This window comes from Ovis canadensis, chromosome 1 (assembly GCF_042477335.2).
Source record: "Ovis canadensis isolate MfBH-ARS-UI-01 breed Bighorn chromosome 1, ARS-UI_OviCan_v2, whole genome shotgun sequence".
NCBI classification, from domain to species: Eukaryota; Metazoa; Chordata; class Mammalia; order Artiodactyla; family Bovidae; genus Ovis; species Ovis canadensis.
The window spans coordinates 16,974,459-16,992,673 of NC_091245.1; positions in this window are offsets into that span (position 1 = coordinate 16,974,459).

Here is an 18,215-nt window from a genome sequence, read left to right on the forward strand (position 1 = left end):
CATATGCTTGTTGATTGAATAAAGGAAAGAATGGATTTCCTTTCCATTGAGGCATTGCCCCAGGGGCTGATCATGGCAAGGGGACCTGAGGCTTGGGGGTTCTCTTCCACAGCTGGACCAGGAATGCACCAGAATCCTCCCACAAGGCCTCTCCCCAGTCTCGCAACCTGGCGAACAGCATAGTCAAAGTCATGGATGGAGGACACGCAGAGCAGAGCAGTGACAAGGCCAAGCCAACTTTCCCCCCAACCTTCCTTAGCTCTCTTGTGGCTCAGAAGATGGTGAGGAGCAGGCAGGGGCCCTCCTTCCCCATCCTCAACCCTGCCCCATCTGTCTCCAAGTTACCTCCCTTTGAGAGGGAAGGTCATGCTTTTTGTTGAAGATAAAACATGCTCTGAGAGGCTGTCTACATATCAGACATAGAGGCCCTAAAACCACTCTGATGGGGGCAGGGACGGGGCAGGGGGCATTATAGGGAAAAAAAACATTGCTGAAGGTGTACTAACAGACAGAGTTAGTGCGTGTGTATGAGTGTAAGCATGTGTGTGTTTGGGGCCAGGGCATTAGCAGAAGCTGCCTCTTGTTCTCAGAGCCCAACCAGCTCCATTTTGCAGAAGCAGCTTGGTCTGAGCAGCTGGGGCTGCAGGCCTGTCGATGGTGACAGAGGTGCCTCCCCAAGAGTGTGAATGCTAACACACAAACTAGAGGCCAAGTGTGAAGACAGTTCACACATCATCAGCGCCACGGTCACCTTGGGCACCTTCCCTTGGGCTCCAGTTTCCTGTCCATCAAATACCGTGGGAGTCACATTGTGTTAGCATCTCTGCTTAGAGCTGCCATTGTTGGTTGAGATGCAAGTTTCAAGGGGACATAGTGCCGACAGCCCACCCCATTCCCCTGAGGCCTCTGTTCCCCAAGGACATGGCCTGGCATCTAAAGAGGGCCTGGAATTCCCAGGCAGCCACTTTGCCCAGCTGCTGTTCCTCTCCTGCCCAGGGATCCTCTTCATCTGCTTCCAACTGCCACGCTTGGTTGGGTTGCCACGCTTTGCTGAGCCTTTTCCTGGAGCCAGTGGGCAGGAGCAGCCACCCAGAGAGCACCCCTCCTCTCCCAGAACTGCTTGGCTCTCCCACCTGCTTCTCCTCCCCACTGGATGCTTCACCCCATGAGCAGCCTCAACATCATGCCTCTGCAGTGAGTCCTTCCCCACCAGACCGGTGGTCTCCAAAGCGCAGCACACACCAGAATTCTGGGGGCACAGGTAGAAGACACCAGGCTTCTATATCAACTATTTTTATCACACCCTTCCATAAATTCCTATTCGTATTGTGTTTCGGGTTGTACAAAATATATTAGTACAACGGTCCAATTTATAAGGAAATAAAGAATGTACATGTTGGCGTGCATTCTCAAACTTTTACTAGTGGAGTAAGAAAATCAATAGTTTGGAGACTACTTTAGGGGAGGGACACCATGATATCAACACTGAATACACAATGACATACACAATGATATCAACACTGAATACTCATTGGAAGGACAGATGCTGAAGCTCCAATACTTCGGCCACCTGATGCGAAGAGCTGACTCATTAGAAAAGACCCTCATGCTGGGAAAGATTGAAGGCAGGAGGAAAAGGGGACAACAGAGGATGAGATGGTTGGAGGGTATTACTGACTCAATGGATATGAGTTTGAGAAATTTCTGGGAGATGGTGAAGAACAGAGAAGACTGGCGTGCTGCAGTCCATGGGATCACAAAGAGTCAGACACAACTTAGCTACTGAGCAACAACAGCTATAATTTGGTGTCTGGTGACCAGTGTCACAAGGGTGAAAGTTAGATGTTGTGGACATTCAGGAGGGATGTGATCACTACCAAAAGAAGGCAGGCAGAGAATCAGGAGGGCTTCTTAGGAGGGGTGGCTTGGGGGCTGAGTGTTGAAGGATAGGATGAGACCTGTGGCCATAGGAAGGAAGGGCTTCCCCAGCGGAGGACACTGCAGGAACAAAGGCCCAGGAGTTGGAAAGCACAGAGTGGGCACTGTGCCCAGACCTCAGGGTCCAGGGACACAGCGGAAAATCAGGAGGAGACAAGACGGAGGGTGGGCTGGGGATAGATGACAGAGAAGGAGCTCTGAACAGGAGGGATGTGCAGGGATTATGGGGAAGGTACTGAAATGGGGACAACAGGAGAGAACCCAGGGAGGCTCCAAGAATTCCTACTGGGCTTTGGAATTTGAATGGAAGGGGAATGTTAAGATTTTTGAGGAGACTAGATAACAACTGGAAGATGTAAAGTGAGCATCACACCCGACCTAGAGGGCCTGAACTAAATCAGGAGAATAGAGAAAGGAAAGAAGGAGGCAGGTGTCAGAGATATCAGAGAAGCCAATTCAACTGAACACATAACAAGGTGGGAGTGAAGTGAGGACAGGAAAGGCAAGAGACGACTCAACATTCAGTGCAGTGTAAACCAGAGGGATGACAGCAGGGGGTGCCCTTGAGAGAAAATTCAGGTGCAGGATAGCCTCTGTTGTCTGGAAGGACAATTCTCAGGTTACAGGGTCTGAGTTGGTGGTCTGAATACAGAAGATGAATTCTACAAGGGCTAAAGCTTTCATACGCACCTTTTTGATGGGACTAGGTTTCCATCTTCATTCTACAAACACCTTTGCATCCCTCCTACGGGAACGACCCTGTGCTGGGCAGGAAGGACAGAGAGGAAGCAGAAATTCTGTTCCTGTCCTCAAAGATCCCCAGCTCCGTAGGGAGACAACCACATGAAGAAGTCTTTGACAAGCTGTTGGCTGAGGGCTCTAACATGAAGCCAGAAGAGTTTGTACGGAGGTGGCCTTTCACACCGGTGTTTGGCTCAGTAGACAGTCATGTCCTGAGAGCAACCTCAGCCTTTCTCCATGACTCAGGGTCATCATCATGACCAGTTTTTAGACCGTCATCACAGGTGTGGCTGGCAGGGGACAGTGACTGAGTTGGCATGGGTGCTGGGTGCCCATGACCTTGCATGATGTCAACTGTGTCACCCTCTGCCAAGTAAGCCAGCCTCAGAGCGTGCAGCGCCACGGCTTTTGGATTTTACAATCCTCCTCCGCTCTTGCCTCTCAGGCTTCTTGGACATCCCTTTGTTTGTTTCTGGATTTGGGAGTGCCTGGAAATTTCAAGGAAGGAAGATCCCAGGCTTCTAAGGACTGAACAAGTATGTCTGAGCCGTTTGGCTTGCTTTAATGAATTGATTACTTTCCCTCCCTGGTCCCAACAGCCTTCTTTCTTTTCTTTCTTTCTTTTTTTTTTCAGCCTTCCTCATCCTCCCAGATATTTAAACTCTTCTTCCCCCAGTCTACATCTTTGTTCCTTTGTCACTCTTGAGTTCTCCTGCCATAAGTTCTCCCCAGAGAGGGAGATCCCCATCATCCAACCCCTGGGTCATCCCATGTTGCTTAAACTCTGACAAGTCCTGAAACTTAGCCCTGTGGGAAGGGCCTAAGCTTCTGAGTCAGTTGGAAATCAGTCAACACCTGGCTTCTCCACCTGGTAGCTGAGAATCTTTGGGTGGGTCTCTGAGCCTCAGTACCCTTAAGAACAATACGGTTCTCCACCAGATTGTTTGCTGAGGAGTTAACAGTTAGTGTTGATTCATTTTGTTATTGAGTCTCAAATGCTATGCCAGTAAATTCTGAGCAATGAGCAAACTGACATTGAACTTCTAGCACTAGACCTCAAGGCTCTTGCTGACCACCGTGTATACTATCACAACCCCCAGCTCCCCAGTTCCCTTTCCCATCTTCCCTATGGTTCTCATCACATATGGCAGGCTGTGCACCAGACTCATTTTCTTCCTAGTGTTGTCAGTTTCTCTCCCTAGAATGTAGGCTGCATGAGGGCAGGGAGTTTGTTTCCTGCAGTATCCTCAGCACCTCGGACAGTTCCCTGTGCGTCATAGCCATTCAGTAAACATTGGTGACTGAATAAATGAATGGGTGTTATGGGGCTATCTGAAAAGTCAGTGAGATAATGCCTGGTACAATGCCTGGAATACAGTGGGTGCCCATAATGACAACTCCTTCCCTCTTTTCATCCCATTGCCTTTCCCAACCTGTTTGGCAGTGAGGATCCATGCCATGGCTTCGCCTTTGGGGGAATGCCCTTGCCTGGGCAGTGCCTCTTGCTTCTTTCTTCCCAGGTGTCTTTCTGAGCCTGCACTGATCCATGGTAGCTGGGATACAGCTCCTGGACTGCTGACAGTTTGCTTCTACACGTACCACTAGTGGGGCTCAGCCGCTGCTGCACTCTGCCTCAGCTTCCTACAGTGGCCTCCTGTGATGTGTCCCTCAGCCAGATCAAGGAGACCCTAGGATCTGAGCAATCTTGACCAGGACATGCGTGGTCTATACTCACTACTGCAGCCCCATCAGAAAAATACTATCTGAAGACCAGCACCTGGCAGGTCCAGAGTTTGCGCAGTAGTTCCAAACCAGGGATTTTTTTTTTTTTTTTTTTTTTTTGCTCCAGACATCAGCAAACCTGATAATGTCTGGAGACCTTTTTGATTTTCATAACTGAAATTTGCTCCTGGTATCTAGTGGGCAGAGGCCAGGGATACTGCTAAACATCTTACAATGCATTGGACATCCCCCACACCAAAGAATTATCCTGCCTAGCATGTCAATAGTGCAAGGTTGAGAAACTGCGGTCAGTGACATTCATTGAGCACGTACTGCGTGTTAGGGGCTGTGCTAAGCACTTTACATGCACTTTCTCATTTACACTCACCACCATCAGGTTACAAGCTCGGTCGTTTCCTGTTGCATAGATGAGGAAACAGAGACACCTAAGGTGAAGTCACTTGCACAGCAATGCCCAGCTAGTAAACGGTGGAGCCAGGATTTGAACTGGTCATGCTCTTAAGTGCCAACCTGGGCATACCTGGAGCATTTGTACCTTGGTGCTCCCAACTCCTTCCCCATTGTATTGACTCAGAATAGTGTCCAGCAGGACATTTACTCTGGTTTTCCTGCCCAGAACTCCATCCTCTGAAGTCCTGCCAGATCTGCTTAATTGACTCTGAGGAATCTCCATAGACCTTCAGCCTTGCTGGGGCCATGTCAGGATGAACAGTCTCTTGGAATCGTTATGGAGCTCCCATCTGCTGACTTTGGGTTACCTGTGGTTTCCCTCCTGCCACCAAGTTTTGCCCTCAACCAACCCCCCAGATATAAAAGGCTCCCCCAAATCATTCTGCCAATGGACACTCTGTACCAACCCACCCACCAGCTTTAAGTTGTGGCTGCAGCTTTGACAGTTGGCTGAGATCCCAGCCTTGGTCCTACTCAGCTCCAGATCCCACCTCCTCCACACCAGCCATCTGGGGTCCATGATGGCTCTCATTCAATCCCCTCGACCTTTGGCCTGACACCTGCATGATATTAAGTGCATCATCAGGGCACCCTTATACACCCTGATCCCTCTCCTTTTTATGCTCCTTCCTCCAGACTCAATTTCCTTCCGGATTTTATGCTCAGCTCCACAAAGTTCTACTGAGCCTTCACTAGGAAGGAAGTTGTGTGCTGAGTGTTGAAGAGGACATGGAGACAAAGCAGAGCTATCCCACCCCCACTCCATGCACACACACAAGAGGCAACACAGGGACTAGGGAACTGTGAGCCCTTCCCTGCCCTCCTCGAGGGATGGGCACAGAGAGCAGTGTGTGTCTGTGCATAGGACAGGCTTCCCAGAGGGGGGACACTTTACATTTTTCCCCAAACTGTGAAGAATTGGAGTGTGGACCTACTAGTTCTGATATTCCAGAATTCCATTCCAGGCTCTGTTTCCCTGTCTTTTGTCCAGTGAGCCTGGCTGCCCCCAGACTCTGCCTCAGGACCTGTGGCATCTCAGCCAGTGTTGTCTGCTGATCTTCCCAGAACTGAAGGAATCCCCCTTTCAAATACTGCGTTACTGGCTCCCCTCTCACTTCCTTCATTCAGCTGACACATCTTCATTGAGTGCCTGGTGTGTGTCAGGAACCCAAGAATAGCCAGGATCACAGATGCTCTGAGCTAGTAAGACTTATGTTCATCCAGTCTCAATTTTCCCAACCTTAGTGAAGTCTATTTTCACTAAATTATGTTTGTCAGGCAATAAGCAGGAAGCTTCAGGCTGAGTTTGCTCAGGATTCATTATTACTTCTTCTTAGTTCAATATATGTTCTTGATTATAATCTTTCATCCTCACGAGGGTAAGTCAAGTAGAAAACAGCAAACACCGCTCCACTCATTCTCACTTTGAAGATAGAGACACTGAGGTCAAAAGGCTAAAACAACCTGCCCACTAGGCCTGACTCTGAGCCATGCTTCTCTCTGTCCTCTCACATTGATTTTGTCTCATGCAAACTTCCCACGGAGACCAACTGGGCAATGCTACCAAACTGTACATTGGCAGAATCACAAAACATGGGTGCTGGAATTACTCTTCACAGTCAAATCATCTGTCTTCTTTGAGGTACAGATGCTTGTTAATCAGCTTCCCTTCTTGTGAAGTGAAAAATCCTCTTCTCAGGGGTGAGAGGAACTCCTCTGAGGGGCCAGGAGGAAACCCACCAGTTCAGAAGAGGGAACTGTCTTTGTTTCATCTCAGACAAAGAGCTGCTGCTTCTGGTCATCAGAGAGGAAGCGGGGTGGGGGTGGCAGTTCTGTTTGTGCCATTACAAACATAACTTAGTTCACTGGAAGTCTAAAACCTCTCCCATTGGCTTTGCTGAGCCTGACCAGAGAGGTTCCAGTGAAACTTGATGTCTGAGCGCAGGGCTTTTCCTTAGGGCTATGGACCAGTGTCACGGCCAGGTGTCCACCAGATCTCCCCTAGAGACTCCTTGTTCCGTCTCTTAGATGAAGAGCAGTCTTGTGATGTTAGGAAGTCCCGCTGACCTCATGTCCATTCTGCTGCCGAAGCACTTGGCCAGGGTGTTGCAATGCCAGCCCTTTCTGGTTAGCACCTCTCAGCACCATGACCCCAAGAGGCCAAATAACACAGCAAGTGGTTCCCTTTTGTGGCAAGAGTCATTTCTTCTACTTGATATTCAGAGACCTCAGGCCCTGAAACAACGGAGTATCCAAAGCTGACCACATGTCTCAGCTTTTGCACTCGTTAAGTGTTGTCCACTCTCCAAAGGATGCCACATCCATCAGTCCAACTGGTCAACCCTAGGAGGGACAGTGACTCAGGATTACTGTTAAATTGGGCAAGGGAGTATGCAGCATACAATTAAGAAGCAACTTCATTTTTTATCTCCCACTGTCCTATCAAACCTGTGCTGAAGAGCTGGTTATTCTTTGACCTTTGAAAGAAACCTAGAGTATATTCCATGATTTTTCTGGTCACTCTTGGGTAATTAAAAGTTTCTAGGAGGACTTTCTTAATGTTCCAGTGGTTAGGAATCTGCCCTGCAATGCAGGGGACATGGATTCGATCCCTGACCGTGGAGCTAAGATCCTACATACTGCGGAGCAACTGGGCCCCGGAACCACAACTACTGAAGTCCACGGGCCACAACCAGAGAGTCTGTGCTCCCCAGTGAAAGATCCCACGCGCCGCAACAAAGACCTGACACAGCCAAGTAAATAAATAAATAATAAATATATTTTTTAAAAAGTTTCTAAGAACCAGGATTCCTTGGAGAAATGTCTGATGCCAGGGCTGGGGTATAGAAAATACAAGTTGAGCTTGCAACATTTTGTGGAGCCAGAAAGTAAGAAAGTGATTTTTAAAAGAAAGAAAAAAGGAAGGGGAAGAAAGGAAGGATCGGAGGCATGTCAGGAGGACAGAGGAGCCAATATGAAAAAGCTTCCAATCACCAAAGCTGGAACAATATGAATAACAAAACAAATAATGATAGTATCATATTAAAACTCAAAAAAAAATATCCAGGAACCCATGCTAATATAAATAACTTACTGAATAAACAAATAGAAGGGCTATCTCTTTCTTACAAAAGGATTCCAAATAACAAATAAACAAGTGAGAAAAATAAAAATCACTATTAGACACCACAGTAATAATTGCTGCAGGCAAGATCCACCTTATGAATGCTAAAACTGGGGAGTAAAATTCAAAGGAGAAGCAGGACATCGGCATAGCCTCAAAGCATCTCCCCCCAGTTACTTTTAAATTACTGTGGTGACTTTAAAAGAGGTCCACAGATTCTTTGATATTCCTCCTTCCTTTAAGCTGGGGCTTCCATCCCCTCTCCTTGAGTTTGAGCTGGATTCAGAGACTTGCTTCTCATCAAGAGAGTATGGAAAAGGAAAGATAAGCTCACAGTGGAGAAAGTTGTCAGACACCACCTTAGCCAAGTGACTGAGGTTAACATAACAAGCAATAAGCTATGTTGGTGTCATGTATCCCCGATATGATGAAACGAGAAGGGGGTATTCCCCCCCACCCCGCATATGGTATTTCCCAAAAAATCCTTAACCGCAATCTAATCATGAGAAAACCTTAGACAAACCCAAATTGAGGAAATTCAACAGCATGCCAGATCAGTGCTAATGTTCAAAAATGTTAAGGTCATGAAAGACAAGAAGGGCTTGAGATACTGTCTAGAAAAGCTTGAGAATGGAGGCAACTGAAGGAGACCCAATGGCAAAATGCAATATGGGATCCTGGACGGGATCTTTGATCAGAAAAAGGACTTTTGTGAAAACTGGAGAAATCAAGATATACTCTGTAGTTTAGTTAATGCTGCTGCACCAATGCTAGTTTTGCAGGTTTGACAAACATACTACAGTCATGTAACATACTAACATCAGGGGTGTTGGGTGAAGAGTGTGCTGAAACTCTCCAGAGCATACATTTGCAACGGAAGAAGTGCTCTTAAAGGGTGAAAATTGGTTGTTGTACAGAAAAAAAAAAAACTTAGCTATTACCATGGTTGGTGGCCCTCTAAAAGGCACAGCACATACATAGATACCCAACACACCTGTGGTATTAAAATTTCATGAGGGAACAATTACAGAGATGATCTACAAAGTCTCCTGGGGTGGGGTAGGGTGATAATGAAGAAAGAGGTTGAAGTTTAGAAGTTCTCATGACAAGAAAAAAAACTGTAACTCCGTACCATGATGGATGTTAACTAGACTTACGGTGGTGATCATTTCACAATATATGCACAAGTATTGAACCATTACGTTGTACACCTGAAACTAACATAATGCTATACATCAATTGTACCTCAATTCAAAATCTTTTAAAAGAAGAAAAAGGAGGTTGATAAATTCTACTCTAGAGGTACTATCTTTGCAACTCTTCCATAAATAGAAGAGTATGTCAAAATATTTCTTAAATGTTACTAATAGTAGGTCTGCGAGGTCCTTACCACAATAGATAGATAGATAGATAGATAGATAATCTATCCATCCTCTGGTCACTTGTATACATAAAACAGTTTCAATTAGGTAATCAATAAAGCCAATAATAATAAAATAAATAGTTTTTAACCAAATTGGAGCTTCTCCTCTCCCCAGTTCAGGCCTGCTTCGAGATAGCCAGGGGTGACAGGAAAGCATTTGGTTGTCACCTGCTTTCCTCCCTGCCCAGCGTGTCTATTTTCCCTTCTTGCTGTGTCTCTGGCCCCTTCTTGGTCTGGGTGGGGGTTGATGGACAAGGTAAGGGGTAGGAAAGGTTACTTGTCCCATGCTCTAGGGAGCTGATGGTGCCTCTCTTCTGGGCTTACAGTCCTAGTCACTAAGCTTCTTTGATGCTCTTTTCTGTCCTAAACACTTCTGTGGTCATTAACGTACAGAGATGAGAAACCTAAGGCCCAGAGAAGGCTGCCTGGCTCATTGAGAGTTGAGCTGCGTCTAAGCCTAAATCCTTGGACTCCTGGTCAAGTTCTTTCTGTATTATATGGCCTTTAGTCACTCAACTAGAAAATTTTACACTATGTAGAGTTAATTTTAAAAAAAATAGATTAAATTAGAAAATGTCACAGATTAGGGATGAATCTTTTTGAAAGAGACTTGTTAGTTAATAAATTCAGGGCTATTGGCAAAGCTTCATTAGGTCTGAGACTTAATTGAAAGATCAAGAACATATTACACACACAAGCAACTGTAGTGGGTGCAACTAATATTCCCCACTGTGTACTCCCTCCGGGTTCCACATCTCTGCCAGTTGTCATGTGACCTGCCTGAGTGTTCTAGAAACATATGTTTCTGCCTCATTGGCTTGGTCCTGATTTATCATGATTTGTCACTGAGACATGATTTGTCTCTGAGATGATTGGGAATGTGATGTTTTCTGGGACTAAGGAGAAGCTTTTCGAATGAGCAGGCCTCTCTGCCCTCTGCAGGAGGAAATCAGGATGTCTCAGGTTCTGCTTCAGCTCGGGTCCCAGGATAGAAAGACAGGCCCTGAAGGGCCTCAGGGCCCAGAGGTGCCACAGTCTTCACATAAAGGGAACAAGAAATGAATGTTTAGTTTTGTATGTCAATATATTGGGATGTTTGTCACTGCAGTATAAGCTGACTGATGCACTAGGAGAAAAGAATGCTTTGAAAATTTTAAGAATAAAAATGAATGAGTCTTAGATTTTAAAGCTCTGTTACTTCCAGTTAAACATCGTTTCTGAGAGAGAATTTAGGCACACAATGGACACGTACTTAGCAGCTATTTGGATTGTCCAGAAATACTTTTATGTAAAGTTTTCAAAAAGTCTTATAATCGATAAACCATGGACTGTATATTTTATGGAACTTTAGAGTTTCTGGGTAGATTATTCAGAAATGGGGGGGAACACTTCTTGCCTAATAAAAGGAATGATTCAATTCAGAGAATGATAAAAGAATACATTTTAGAGATGGGATCTTAGGAGCACTGCATCCAACTCAGATCATGTGTGAATTTTCCCATAGTTAAGTTTCACAATTACTTATTTTTGGTAAATAGAATAACTAAAGCACATTCTGTTTTCAGGTGTGGAAGCATGAAAACTTTGAAACAAACTCACTCACTGCTTTTCTCTCTCTCTATCCATCCACCCACCCACCCCGTCAGCTAGACAGCCAGCCAACCATCATGTTCTTATACAAAACAAACATCAAAACCCCCTCTTAGTTGTCATTGTGGGAGAAGAAATTTCTGTGGAGCATATAAATCTGAGTTAGGACAGATTTCCATGTGAGGAGCTTTAGACATTATATTGTTCTTTCAGGCAGAGTTGTTGGCTTCAGAATCTAAGTTACCAGAAGCTGGCATTCTTTCAGATCACCTGAGGACTCCAGGGGAATGGAAGGAGCAATTTTGATACCTGAGCTACCAACATGGACATTTCACGATTTCATGGATCCGCTGTGTGGCAAAATAAGCCACATTGCTCCTGACATCAAACCACCAGAAGGACCAGCAGGTTACTCTACAAATAACCTGACATCCCCAGACTCTGCCCGCCTGGTTTTGGAGAGTTCCTGGAACTGTCCCAGGAGTTGCATGGGGACGGAGTTACATGGGGACACAGTTACATGGGTCCCATGTGTCCTGCACCCGGTGCCAAGTGCTCATTGTCAGCAATGAATAGATCACAGAGGATGTGGTGCAAGGGGAAATCTACATGTTTAGGCTTCTTGCAGTTGCAATAACAACAATGATAAAGGGATGAGCCCCTTGGCATTTAAACACAGTCTTCAGTCAGAATGTGGACAAAAGAAAAGAGGCTGCCCAATCAGGCTCTGCCCACCTGGTTCACAAAAGAAAAATCTAATGGACTCTAGAGTTTTCCAAGGACAAGGATTGTCCTGCCATTGATGCTGGGGACTCAGAACACCTGCCACGTGTCCATGGAGAAAAGGTCAGAGCCTTGAGAGGTGATCAGCTCAGGTGCACGGACATTTCCTGAGCAAGCCCTTTGTGCCGCGCAACACTGGGCTGTGTCCCCACTTGAGCCAGAGTTCAGGGCAATGGGTGTGCCCACGTGGGTGTGTGAGCACATGCTGGGGGACAGGCCAGGCTGATTTGGACCAGAGGTAGTCTCCTCCCACTGCTGGCCCTGGGAGATCGGGGTCTGTCTCTGAGTCTTTCTGCCTGTGTGTTTCTGAAAGGTGACCTGTCCTTAGCAGCTGAGGAAGATGAGGGTGCAGGTGAGGCTGTGACAGTCATCCAGGCTGGTGCTGGCTTTTCGGTGCCCTTGCCACTTCACCCAGATTCCATTGCTTCAAGACAGCCTCTAGGGTTGGGGCATGAGGCTGTCATCTGCTTGCATTAAAGAAGGTGTTTCCATCTCCATTTCTGACTCTTGTTCATTCAGAGACCATCAGGCACTCACTCTGCCATCTTTCTGGAAAGCACCCCAGCTGCTTCACATAATTAGGGAGTGTATGCTATTCGTGCCCCCCTTCCTTTCTTAACCCGAAACCTAATTGTGTGTGGCACATACACTAGGCGGCAGATGTGTAACTAAGTCCTTTCCTGAGCTCCAGGGCAGCTCTGGGAGGACACCCAGGGGGCAGGAGAGAGGCAACCCACTCAAGGCCACACGACATTGAGCAGCGGCACAAGGACCATAGCTGGGGACTCAGACTCCTGGTTCGGGTTCTCTGCCCTGCACCCACCCCTGAGCCTGCCGGAGGGCTGTGGGAGCAAAGAGGCCCTGACTCAAGCTGGGCAGTCTGGGCTGCTGGTCGCCTGCCAATCTCGGTGCAGAAGCTGAGCTGGGCTCTCCCGGTGGCTCTCCTTGGCCAGCGAGCAGGAAGCTCTGAATCCTGGGCTGTGGCCCAGAGGGAAAGGAAAGGGGCTTCTCTATGCTTCTGATAGTCCCCATGACCATTCAGGAACAAAGCGGGGCCTCACACTGCCTCCTGCCACCAGCCTCCGCCCAGCTGTTCTGGCCACGCAGCTCCATCTCTGTGGCCTGTCTGCAGGAACACTGGGTGTTTGTCTGCTCGCAGAATCGCGGCTGTGTGCCCAGGACTCTCTCTGGCCCCTCACTCCCGGCTCCAGGCCCAGTGGGACGGGCCAACAAAGCCACAAGACTGCTTGTTAATCCCCAAACCCATCACCCAGGGAAGCCGGATCCCTGGTCCCTAATAGTTCACTATTAATATTTTGTAGCTGAAAATTCCACTGGGGACTGATCAAGTAAGCCCAAATGACAGGTCACCATTCAAATGTGTGCATTTTCTGGACATGCAGGGGAAAGAGCTTCAGGGTGGAGGTCAATGCAGGTCACTTACCAGACCTCACCAAGTTCAATGTCGTTATCCTCCAAATGTGAGCAGTAGCTCATTAGTTAATGTCTGCTGAGGACCCCTCCATGTCAGACATTGTACTACACACCACGTGCATCTTCCCTTACCCTCTGTGAAGAACCCAGAGATGCTGGGCATGGGTAGAAAGTAGCCCCACAAAAGCAGGGGGCACCAGGGTTACTGAGAGCCTCACTGAGGACCACATCATAGTTTAACAAACCGTTTATTCGACAGGTGGTTCCAGAGCAGCCGCTGCATGTCAGTCACTGTACACAGCCCACAGAATCCCTATCCCCCTAAAGCTTACTTTCTAGAACATTCAGGAAATGCTCAGAGATGGCAGATGATGCTGTCAGGCAGTGACACAAAAGATGACTTTTCCCTCATCTTCCATAGCTAGTACAGCAGGGGAGCCGAGCCAAGGGGGTGCGTGTCATTCCCTGGAGTTTGAGTGGACTGGGGCTATTCCGCCCCCGTAGTGACCAGGGCTCCTCCTGAGTGGCCATTCTCAGCCTGCAAGAGAGGAGGACGCACTTCCCTTTTGTACTGTTCCAGATACGCAGTGCGGTGCAGGTGGCCTGGCAGGCCCTGGGGGGAGTCCCAGACGCCCACCACAACAGCCTCTAGAGCTCACGCTGGCCTGGCTGCTGAGGGTCGCTGGTGAGAACACCCGACAGTGAAAGCCTGACAGTATCGCTGGGCCCCCCTGATCTCTAGGTATGGGCTCAGCCTTGCTCCAGGCTCAGGAATCTAATCACATTGCTTGGGGTGGGGCAGGTCAGCTGACAGCAGGTCCTGCTCCGACACTCGATCTCAGTTCTAGGGACTTGTCTCATTCACTCATTCATTCATTCACTCATACAAGAAATATTGCCCAATTTACTGTACAGCAGAGGGAACTATATTCAATATCTTGTGATAAACTATAAGGGAAAAGAATCTGAAAGAAAGAATATAGACATATACATACGTAGCTTGCTGTACACCTGAAACTAACACAATATTGTAAATCAGGGCCAGAGGTCAAGGGAGGACCTCATTTCTTACATGGGAAGAAGCCTGGCAAATGGCTCTTTGTGACTTCAAAAAAAGAAATATTGCCTAAGCAGGAATAGGAGCTGGGCACTACTCTAGGGACTGAGCATACCCTAGGGAGCAAAAATAGGTCCCTGCCCTTAGAGAGTTTATATTCTAGTGAAAGAGACAAATGAATAAATGTCAACAGGTGGTAAGTGATGAGACGACAAATACAACAGGAAAGGGGATGGAACATGATGGAAGCCCCATGTTAGTGTGGTAAGAAAGACCTCTTGGAGAAGGAGACACCTGAGAAGACACCGAAAGGGTGAGAGAGAGCAGGCCAGGTGTGCGTCTGGGGGAAGAGCATCACAGGAGAAGGAACAGGCATGCACGTGGCCCCGAGGCAGAGGGTGCTTGGCGTATGTGAGGAATACGCCCATATTGACAGCTGAGCCCGTCAACTCCCTCCTGAGTCTCTGTGCCTGGGTCTCTGCACCCTGCTTCAGCCTCTCCAACACCAGAGGATGCCCACATGCCAGGGTCACTCCAGTCACAGCCCAGACCCTGCTGCCTGGCTTGCCTTCCTGCCACCCCCACCTGCTGGGATCTTCCCGAAGGGCATGGGTTGCCCAGATGCATCTGACTCTTCCCCACATCCCCATGTCCTCCTAGTGCCAAGGAGAGGGGCTTGCTGGCTTTGGAGTCAGACTGCTTGGGTTTGAATTTTAGCTCCATCATTTCCTACCTGGGAAGCCTGGGCAAATGGCTCTTTGTGACTTGATGTCTTTAACTGGGAAATGGAGATACAGTGGTATCTATCACAGGGGCTGCGGGGACAGCAAATGAATTACATGTGCAAAGAGCACATGGAGTAATGCTCAGCAAGTAGCAGTGGAAAATTATTAAGGTAAGGAAGTCTTTTCTCCTACTTTCTCCTCTGATTGCTGCATGGAGAGGAAATGAAAATGGCCCAGGTTTGGAGTCAGACAGCTGTAGGTTTGAGCCCTTTCTGGTGTTCTTGGGCAAATGACAACCTCTCTGAATCTTTTTCCTCATGTTAATATGGAGATAGTGGTCTGCCCCTCACAGGCTTCGAAAAGAGTACGTGAAATGACATAGCAGGCCCGGAGACACACACAGGACAGTTTCCTGATGGAGAACCAACCTGACTCTGGAGCTAGTGACAAGGTTTCAGAACCTTCAGCACAGAGAGAACCAGACTGCAGAAACAAAAAGAGAAGCAGCAGCTCTGAGACTCAATGGAGGGGCCCAAGGAGATGGCAGCCAGCTCACACTGTGCAGAGAGGCTCCCCCGAGCGGCAGAGCCGGACCAGTCACAGGACCTGGGGTGATGGGGAGGTGGATGAGGCTCGGCCAGGTCACTGTCTGCCAAGTGGAGGCATGTGCCAAAAGGACCAGGTGCCAAAGGCCAATGCCAAGGGGGAGCGGCGGCCACTAGGAATCCCAGGAAACAGTCAGGGCACCCACGGTGGGACCCAGACAAGCCACAACTTAGCCAGGTGAGAGTCAAATCAGGTGAGGGCCAGGGGGCCAGGGCAGGTCTGAGACTGACTCTGGGGCTGTGCTGCATCTTTCTTAAAGTGGCCAAGTCAGGTGTCAATATAATAGTCTAACAGTGTGTATCAAAGCAGGTCCCTTTGATAACCCTGCAGGAAGCGCTGGGGGAGGTATAGAGATCGTCCTCCAGAACAGAAAGCAGGAGCAGATGCAGAAAGGAGCTGAATTCCTACATGGGAAAATAATCTGAAAAAGAATGAACATATGTGACTATATACCTGACTCCGTTCCTTGGCGGCTCAGCAATAAAGAATCCACCTGCCAGTGCAAGAGAGACAAGCTGGATCCCTGGGTCAGGAAGATCCCTTGGAGAAGGAAATGGCAACTCACTCCAGTATTCTTGCCTGGGAAATCCCATGGATGGAAGAGCCTGGCGGGCTACAGTCCATGGGGTCACAAAGAGTTAGGCACGACTGAGTGACTCAGCAACAACATAACTGAATTAACTAGGCTGTATAGAGAAGGAAAAGGAGGAGAAGGGGATGACAGAGGACGAGATGGTTGAATGGCATCACCGACTCAATGGATGTGAGTTTGAGCAAGCGCCGGGAGATGCTGAAGGACAGGGAAGCCCGGCGTGCTGCCGTCCATGTGGTTACAAAGAGTCAGACACAACTGAGCAACTGAACAACAACAACAATGCTGTATACCTGAGGCTAATACATTGTAAATCAGCTGGGCTATGCTTAGTCACTCGGTCGTGTCTGACTCTGCGACCCCATGGACTGTAGCACGTCAGGCTCCTCTGTCCATGGGGATTCTCCAGGCAAGAATACTGGAGTGAGTTGCCATGCCCTCCTCCAGGGTGTAAATCAGCTATACTCCAATAAAATTTTAAAATAAACAAAAATAATAATAATAAAAAGAAAAGGAGCTGGAGGTGCCACTTGACCCCAGAGAGGTCAATCGGATTCTGCTGGGTCCCTGGGGTCTGAACAGCCTGGATCAGCAGCCACAGTGCCAGAACACACACCGAGGGCTTCCCATGAGCCAGGAGCAGCTCTGGGTTAAGTAAGGCGGAAAAAGATAGCATTGGGTTGATTCTCAAGACAGAAGCAGGGGCCTTCTCCCCAGAGATGACCAAGGCAAGTGCCTGTACAAGAAAAGTGTGCTGGCTGGCTGAGCTCCACCAAGGTTTAATGAGGAGCAAGGATAACAAAACTGAGAATTTTAATTACAAGTTCTTGCTTCCCCATTGTTTGTAATTTTGCTAAAGACTTTGGATCTCCCAGGGGTGACTGGCAATAAAAAGCTCTTAAAACAGAAGGGGTGTGTAGTGGAGAGAGCCATTTCATGTGGCTTTAGAGCTAACCTGAGGGAGGAGATGGGCTGGCTGTGTGCATTTGGGTAGATCAGACACCTCTCTGAACTGTTCTCTTTATTGTAAAATCAGAACGTGAGCCAGACCGTGCCTAAGGTCCCAGATAGCCAGGGAGTCCCTGCAACCAGGCAGGGAGAGTTACCCTCATGACAATGGATGATCCAAGTCAGATACCAAGTCACTCTCAGTTCCACTCTCCTGTCCATTCCACAGTAAGCCATAAATGCCATTTCACCCAGCCCAATGAATGCTGTTGACACGAAAGGAGAACCCATCCAATGACTCCTGTTTCCACCTCTTCTTCCTCCTAAAGAAAACCTGCCTCATCCTCCCCACTCAACTGCTTCCATTCAACACTCTTTTTTTCTCACCAGACTATGGTAGTGATTTTTCCTCCAGCCCCTGATGTCTTTTTCACACTAAGGCCATCTTCCACCAGCCGCAGGACAGGCACTTCCCGCTCCGAGGGCTCCTGACAATCCTCCAGTGGTTCCTCAAGGTCAATGGGACACAGGAAGGTGTGCCAGCACCCTAGTGATGGGCTCCTCTTCCTCCCACAACCCCAGTCTCCTCTGCTGCTCCCCATACCTCCTTGCCTGAAGCCAGGCCCCACTACTGGCAAGTCTGGAAGAAATCAAGATTTTCTTCCTTCTGAACATTTGCACGTGCTCTCCCTTTTGCTGCGATGTCCTTCTGTGACCACCCCCCTTTAAGTCTCAGTTCTCTGGTCTTTTCCTGCTGCGTCTTAGCTCAGCCCTCTCCTCTGGCCCCACAATGTTCTCTGCTGCAGCCATGTCCTGTTCTATGAGTGTTCAGCCTTCCTCCCCTACCCTGGAAACCCCTCAAGGGCAAAGCATATCTGTGCACCTAGATACACCCAGCATCAAGAACAGTGTGACGCAATAGCAAAAAGGTGCAAGCAACCCAAGTGTCCATTGATGGGTGAATAGATAAACAAAATGTGGTAGAGCCATACGATGGAATAGCATGCAGCCTTAAAAAGGAAGGAAATTCTGACACCTGCTACAACATGGATAAACCACAA